Source organism: Gossypium hirsutum, chromosome A01 (genome assembly GCF_007990345.1).
Source record: "Gossypium hirsutum isolate 1008001.06 chromosome A01, Gossypium_hirsutum_v2.1, whole genome shotgun sequence".
NCBI lineage: Eukaryota > Viridiplantae > Streptophyta > Magnoliopsida > Malvales > Malvaceae > Gossypium > Gossypium hirsutum.
This window is the reverse complement of record NC_053424.1, coordinates 48,270,005-48,279,063: the sequence shown is the minus strand read 5'-3', so window position 1 is coordinate 48,279,063 and position 9,059 is coordinate 48,270,005.

The window sequence follows — 9,059 nt, the reverse complement described above, 5'->3', positions numbered from 1 at the left end:
ATTTTCGCATACGAGGTAAGTTCATTTGTAAATGTTGGTAACATAGTTATTATTTTAAATATTTTAATGTTATTTAAATGATATGATAATTATTATGAAATATTATACTGTGATAATTGTTTGTTAATATGTCAAATTATGTGATATACTTGGAAAATGTGAAATACTACCGAGTATCGGTATCGGCATTCCGTAGAAGATGGTTGAGACACATGATTGGGAAAAAGGTCCCGTTGAACCTTAGGAATGGATTAGGATACAAGTGACATGTCACTAGGATGGTTGAGCATCCGAACTCGTTGAGTTGAGTCCGAGTTCACTTGTGGATGCAAATGTCCGAACTCGTTGAGTTGAGTCCGAGTTCGTGAGATGTAACTAGGCATCCGAACTCGTTGAGTTGAGTCCGAGTTCACTCATGGATGCGAACGTCTGAGCTCGTTGAGTTGAGTCCGAGTTCGCTTATGGGCGGGTTACATAGTAGCTTGGCTACATATGTGGCACTTATGTGCAAACTTTCCATGTATCCGAATTATATTCTGATGTGTTCAACGGGTAAAGTTCTACTCAAATGGAGGAATACTCAAGATGAAAGGGACGTATTGGTAAGTGTTGTGAAATGGATACTTTGAACAGGTATGTACTTAACCCTCGAGTTGAAAACTCGATATAACAACAATATGGTAAGATGATAAATGAAAATGTGATATGAATGCCTCGGTGATGATTATGCAAATGATGTTTTATGTTTGCTTACATAGTTGTGTTACTTCCTATTTGCATGTGAGCTTACTAAGCATTTATGCTTGCTTCCTCCTTTTCATTCCTTGTAGTGTTGACAAGCCAACTCGGAAATCGGGAACGGTCGGAGGCATGCTCACACTATATCCGTATACCATCTTGGCATAATGGTTTGCATATTTTGAGTATGGCATGTATAGCATTATAATCATTTTGTATATATGGTCTTATGATATGGTTATTGAGTGGTATGGAAATGCTTTGTAATGATTAGTCATTGGAATGGCTAATCATGATCATATTTGGTGTTATGTATGTCAAATTGCTAGCTAATCCATGGAAACAATGAAATAGGTAAAATTTACCATAAAATAGATTCACAGTAGTAGTGACATGAATTTGAAAAATCACTAAAAATATTAGAAATGGAATTAAATAATGAATAAGTTATGGAATCGAAGCTTGATGAGTCTATTTTCATATGGAAGAAGCGAAACAGGTATATGAGCTATATTTTATGAGATGTTTAAATTTTTGTGAAATAGGGCCAGAGCGATTTCTGGATTCCCTGTTCTGACTTTGGAAATTCACCATAAATTTTAAAAAGATAATTAGAATTCATTCTTTATATTTAAAGATTCCTTATTGAGTCTAGTTTTATTATATACAAACGGAATAGTCATTGAAGCTCTGTAGAGGGAGATATCTGATTCGTAATACATAGAGGTCAGAGTAGTCGAACCCTGAAATAGGGGAGACTTTAACTAATAAACTGTACTAATTGGCCCGACCAAAAATTCAAGAAAAAAATTATTAGATATATATATGAGTCTAGTTTCAGGAAAAATTTACGGAATTGGATTTCGAGTTTCGAAACCCGAGATATGATTTTTCTTGTAACTGTGATGCGAGTAGCTAGAAAGCTGTGAATGTAGAAACAAAAGATTTGAAGTTCTTAATTTGATAAATTATGTTCGGTAACTCCTCAAGCTAGACTCCGGCGACGGTTTTGGGCGTGGGGGCGTTACATTTAGTGGTATCAGAGCAGGTTTAGTCGGTTCTCGGACTAACCTAGCATGTGTAAAAGTTTAGCTATACATGCCACTGATCTGTGATAGTGTGATGTCTTCCGACGCGTATGAGTACCGTCTTATTTAGACAGGGTACTCTCCAACCGAGCTGCGCTGACCATGTTCAATGTTATGCGAAGGTATTTGAGTAAAGTTATGATTATGATAAGTCTCGGTTCAGAAAAGTATGAATAAAAGTTTATGATACATATGTGATAATATGTGAGATGAAAGTTCATGTTGTGATAAATATCCATATTTGCGTAATGCTCATACGATGTAGTGTATGTGGCTTACTTGATAAGATGAACAGAATAAATAGAAAGTATTAGAGGTATGAATAAAGGTCATAATATCATGATACGAATGAAAATATCCTTGTCTTGATTGGACTTTGAATGTTGATAAATGTTAATGATATACAATTTTTTATGAGATAAATGATTATAATGAAATGAACTTATCTATGTTAAATTGTTGGACTGAATTATATGATTGTAATGATTTGTACATGATGATGCACGAAATGAAAGTTGTGATTGTGATGCAAATATCTATGTTTGTTTGGCCTTATATGATGTCATGAGCATGAATTAATTTAATTAAATGAATGGATAAGTAAAGCTATCTAGAAAACATAGAATGTGACAGCCCTAAATTGACCCTAGTCGGGAAGTGGTTTCGGGACCGCTAAACCGAGTCACCGAAGTATTTGAATGTGATATTTATTGTCTAGAATATGTGAATATGAATGTGTGAAACTTTTAAGCTTCGATTTAGTTGATTGCATGTGAATTTAGTTAATAGGACTTATGTGAGAAAATTTAGAAATGTGCCAGGCAAATGTAAGTGGCCTATTAATGCATGTTATAAAGATGATGGGTTTGCATGTCAAATTACCCAAAATTTGAACTAGTGGTCGGCCATGCTATGGGTTAAAACCTATTATAAACATGTTGTGTTAATGCTTTATGTTAGAAATAATAAAATAAAAAGGGTTAGTAATAAAATAATGGAAATTAGGGGGTGATAAAAGAAAAAAAAAGTTCTCGTTTTGTTCTTCTTCACTGAAAAATCAAAGGAAAGAAAGGAAGAAAGGTTGAAGAGGTTCGGCCATGCTTGTAACTACGTTAAGGTATGTTTGATGTTGTTCCATGAGATTCATGCATATTTTTAGTTGTTAGCTTGAGTTCTACCTAGCCCATGGTTTAAATCTTTGCTATGTGATGGAGATGATACTCGGCCATGGGTGTTGTCTTCTTGGTTGGTGTTTGATGTTATGGTGATGAGGCATGAAGATGATTGAATTTGAGTGCTTAATAAAAGGATTGAATGTGAGTGTGTGTGAGAATTTGAAAAGGATGGGTCTTAACAACTTCATAAAGTATTCGGCCATGGTGCTAAAATGTTGTATTGTGTTTAAACTTAGAATTTTTAGTCATATGGATGTGTCTTGTTGTATGAGTGCTTGAACAAACTATGATTAAATGGATGCATAGATTCAAAGTGGGAAGAATTGGCTATTATGCTTGATACTAATGCCGAATATGAGAATGTTGTACTTGAAAAAAATGTAGGTGAACATGACAAGTGTATTCGGCTTAGGGCATAAGGATATGAAAATTTTGGGTATTTATTTTTGATTGTGTATGTGCATGACTATGGATAGTTGGCTGCAAAAATATTATAAATACATGGTGTATGTTAAATTTATTAAGCTACAAAACATTATACATGTTCGGCCAAAGTAAATTATTTGAGTAAAAGTATATCTTGATGGTACATTTCGGCTAGTATAAAATGTATATGGATGTCGTATGACTATGTTTGATTTGGGAAGTAAATTGTTTGATTTAGCTCAAGAGCCTAGAGGATCAAAGTTGGATAAGGGGAAGGAAAAAGTGATCGAATAGCCGTCGAAATCGTTCGACAACATCCGAGGTAAGTCTTTGAGTAATGGAACTTAGTTTATGATTTGATTAAGTTATGACGTATAAGCATAACAAATAAACAATGATATAATGATTTTACTTGAATTATATGTCGAGATAATTAGTTTATACCTATGACGGGTAGCCGAATGTGCACAGAGATCATGTCATAAAGCAAATCAATTTATGCTCTTTGTATGTGGCTATTGAGCCGAAAATGGGAATGATTGATAAGTGTCTTGTGTTTGAGTTCTAGTGATGAAAATGAAATATAGATGTGATATGATTTATTGATATATGTGCATGAATATTCGGATGATAACCGGGATAAGTCCCGAAGGCATTTGTGTGAGTTACTATATCCGGGCTAAGTCCCGAAGGCATTTGTGCGAGTTACTATATCCAGGCTAAGTCCCGAAGGTATTTGTGCCAGTTACTATATCCGGGCTAAGTCCCGAAGGCAGTTGAGCGAGAAGCTATATCCGGCTAAATCCCGAAGGTACTTGGTTTGGGAATGAGCGATTTTGCTGTAATAATTTCAATTAATACTCTCGTAAAATCCCAACGATGAGGTATGTTTCGTATATGCATTGGAATAGTTGATTCCTTTTAAATAGTATTCGCTCAGTCGATTAATAAGCTTCCGGCCTTTGGTTAAGTTGATCCCTTATGTATGAATATAAGGGTTGGAAATGTGAAGTAGGTATGATTTGAGAATATGTGTATATGAAATTATCCGTTTAGTCATATGAATGCTATACTTCAGTTGTGCCTAATTTCATTGCTCAAAACTTACTAAGCATTAAATGCTTATTCCGTTTCTTTGATTCTCTGTTTTATAGATTTTGGTTCGTCAGCTATCGGACTCGGGAGTGTCAAAGTCGAAGTCGCCCACACTATCAAAGCCCTTTTGGTACTCTTTTAGTTGAACTCTGATAATGGCATGTATAGGGCTGCCCTTTTGTTGTTAGTCAAGTACTTTGGTATTGTATATATTTGGATAGCCATGCGAAAATGGCTTATATATTTTGAGCATAGCGTTATAATCATTTTGTATATATATGGTTATTGAGAGGTGTAGAAATGCTTGGCAATGATTAGCCATTGGAATGGTTAATCACGATCATATTTTTGTGCTATGTATGTTAAAGGGCTAGTTGAATCATGGAAATTATGAAATAGGTAAAGTCTACCTTAAAAACAGATGCCGACAGCAGCAGTGATGTGAATTTGAAAAATCACTAAAAATAGTAGGAATGCAATGAAATAGTGAATAAATTATGTAATCGAACCTTGATGAGTATATTTTCATATGGAAGAAACGAAACAATCATATGAGTCGTAATTTAAGAGATGTTTAAGTTTTCGTGAAATAGGGCCAGAGCGATTTCTGGATCCCCTGATCTGACTTTGGAAATTCACTATAAATTAACCAGAGATAATTAGAAGTCATTCCCTATATGTACAGATTCCTATTTGAGTCTAGTTTCATTAGAAACAAACGGAATAAGTATTGAAGCCCTGTACAGGGAGATATCTAAGTCATAATACATGAAGATCAGAGTAGTCGAACCCTGAAGCAGGGGAGACTTTAACTAATAAACTGTACTAATTGGCCCGACCAAAAATCCTAGAAAAAAATTCGTAGATAGATATATGAGTCTAGTCTCAGGAAAAATTTACAGAATCGGTTTTTGAGCTTCGGAACTCGAGATATGATTTTGATGCAGTTAACCAGCATGTCTGGAAATTTAAAAATGAACTGTGTAAGTAAATGAAATAAGTCCGTAAATACCTCGTGTTCGACTCCGGCAACGGTCTCGGGTATGGGGCGTTACAATTTTAATGGTATCAGAGCTACGGTTTAGTCGATTCTAGGACTACCGTAATACGTTTGGGTCTAGCTATACATGCCATTATGTGATCATTTGATAGTATGGTGATTTCTGACAATTGAAAATGTGTTTATTTATAGTAATGGATCCCGGTCCCAACCGAGCGGTAGCTGATGATCTTGAGAGTGTAGCGCCTGCTCCCGTACAAGGGACAGCGCCGGCGGACTCTCAACCTATTGCTAGTAATCTGAATGATGAAGCTAGACAAGATTTTTATAGCGTGATGAATGATTGGTTCAACCAATACATTCGAACTAATACGGCTGTTCCACAACCCCCATTCCCAACTAATACAACCCCCGTACCTGCAATACCTCCGGTAACTGACCAAATAAGGTCAAATAAGCCCCCAGTTGACAGAATCCGAAAACACGGGGCTACTAAATTTAAAGCTACGGACAGCGACGATGCCGAGCAAGCTGAATTTTGGTTGGACAACACTATTCGGGTACTTGATGAACTATCTTGTACACCCGATGAATGCCTAAAGTGTACTATCTCCTTGCTACGTGATTCTGCCTACTATTGGTGGAATACGTTGATTTCTGTTGTGCCCAGAGAGTAAGTAACTTGGGAGTTTTTCCAAACCGAGTTTCGAAAAAAGTATATCAGTCAGAGATTCATTGATTAAAAACGGAAAGAATTTCTTAAACTTAAACAGGGTTCCATGTCGGTTACCGACTATGAACGAAAGTTTGTAAGGCTTAGCCGGTACGCGTGAGAATGCATTTCTTCAGAAGCTGTGATGTGTAAACGTTTCGAAGATGGACTGAATGATAATATAAAGCTGTATGTTGGCATTTTAGAAATCCGAGAATTTGTGGTACTTGTCGAGCGAGCTTGCAAAGCCGAGGGCTCAGTATGGAGAAAAGTAAAGCTGATATGGGAGCAAAGGAGTTTCGTAAGAGGTCTTCGAGGAGGCCCTTTCAACAGTCATCGAAGAAATTTAGAGATGATTTAGGCCGATCTAGAGACACTTCGGGCTTTTCTAGACGAGATCGTGATCGACCCCCTGTGAGTGCACGAGTCACTTCGGTCTCCAGTGTTGAAAATGATCGTCGAGACAGAACGGAGTGTCAGTATTGTGGTAAATGGCATTCGGGGAGTTGTAGATTCCATGACCGCTCTTGTTACAAGTGCGGATCAGCTGACCACTTTATTAAAGATTGCCCGAGATTGTCGGAACAGAATGTAAATCAGAGTGGGAAACCTGGTGCTACTACTGCTCGGGGTAGACTATCTAGAAATACGGGCAATGCTAGTGGCGGTCAGAGAGGATCTAGAGATGCTACAACTAGATCTGAGGCTCGTGCTCCTGCTAGAGCTTATGCTATACGCGCACGCGAGGATGCTTCCTCGCCAGATGTTATTACCGGTACTTTTACTCTCTTTGATACTAATGTGATTGCTTTGATTGACCCTGGTTCTACTTATTCTTATATATGTGAAACCTTAGCATCCAGTAAGACTTTACCTGTTGAGTCTACTGAGTTCGTAATTCGGGTGTCAAATTCCTTGGGTCGTTACGTGCTTGTCGACAAAGTGTGTAAGAAATGTCCCCTAGTAATCCGAGGTTCCTGTTTTCCGGTCGATTTGATGCTTTTACCGTTTGATGAATTTGATGTTATCCTCGGTATGGATTTGTTGACCGTACATGATGCAATTGTAAATTGCAAAAGAAAAACCATCGATTTGAGGTGTGTAAATAACGAGATAATCTGAGTTGAGTCTACTGACTTGAATAGGTTGCCAGCTATAATATCATCGATGTTGGCTCAGAAATATGTAAGAAAGGGGTGTGAAGCATACCTTGCGTATGTACTTGATGACAAAGAGTTAGAAAAGAAGACTGAATCTGTGTCGGTGGTTTGTGAATATCTGGATGTTTTTCCCGAAGAATTACCGGGTTTACCACCTGTTCGGGAGGTAGAGTTTGGTATCGAGCTTGTACCTGGGACTACACCGATTTCGATAGCTCCGTATCGTATGGCACCAACGGAATTAAAGGAATTGAAAGCTCAGTTGCAAGAGTTGATGGATAGAGGTTTCACTCGACCAAGTTTCTCACCTTGGGGTGCACCAGTATTGTTTGTGAAAAAGAAGGACGGAACCATGAGGTTGTGCATCGACTATCGTCAGTTGAATAAGGTGACAATAAAGAATAAATATCCGATACCGTGCATTGACGATTTGTTTGATCAACTAAAAGGAGCCTCAGTGTTTTCAAAGATAGATTTGAGATCGGGTTATTATCAGTTGCGAATTCGAGATTCGGATATACCCAAAACAGCTTTCAGAACGAGATATGGTCACTACGAGTTCTTAGTGATGCCGTTTGGGCTCACTAATGCCCCTGCGGTATTTATGGATTTGATGAATCGGATCTTCAGACAGTATTTGGACCGGTTTGTAGTTGTGTTTATTGATGACATATTAGTCTATTCAAGAGATGAGACCGAACATGCTGAGCACCTGAGATTATTTTACGGGATAAGCAGTTATATGCTAAGTTCAGTAAGTGCGAGTTCTGGTTAAGAGAGGTTAGCTTCTTGGGTCATGTGATATCTGCATCGGGCATTCGAGTTGATCCGAGCAAAATTTCAGCCATACTTAACTGGAAGCCTCCGAGAAATATTACTGAGGTTCGGAGCTTTTTGGGACTTGCCGGTTACTACAGACGGTTTGTAAAAGGTTTCTCGATGATAGCCACACCAATGACGAAACTACTTCAGAAAGATGTTAAGTTTGAATGGACAAAAAAGTGTCAGAAAAGTTTCGATCAATTGAAAACTCATTTGACGGAAGCTCCAGTACTAGTGCAGCCCGAATCAGGCAAGGAGTTCGTCATTTACAGTGATGCATCCTTACTTGTGTTGGGTTGTGTATTGATACAAGAAGGTCGAGTTGTAGCTTATGCGTCGAGACAATTGAAGCCCCATGAGAAAAATTATGCAACCCATGATATCGAATTAGCTGCCATCGTATTCGCTTTGAAATATGGCGACATTACTTATTTGGTGAGAAGTGCCATATATTTTCGGATCACAAAAGTCTCAAATATTTGATGACTCAAAGAGACTTGAATCTGCGACAAAGACATTGGCTCGAGTTGTTAAACGATTATGAGCTTGTCACTGACTATCACCCAGGAAAGGCTAATGTGGTTGCGGATGCTTTGAGTCGAAAATCACTGTTTGCTTTACGAGCGATGAATGTACACTTGTTTGTTCTATTCGACAATGTGTTAGTAGCGAAATTAAAGGCTAGACCATCGTTGATTCATCAAATTCGTGAAGCTCAGAAAATCGATGATGAATTAGTTGCAAAACGGGCTAAATGTGTTTCGAATATGGAATCAGAGTTTCAAATTGATGATGATGATTGTTTGAGGTTCAGAAGTCGTTTGTGTGTTCCAAGAAATTCGG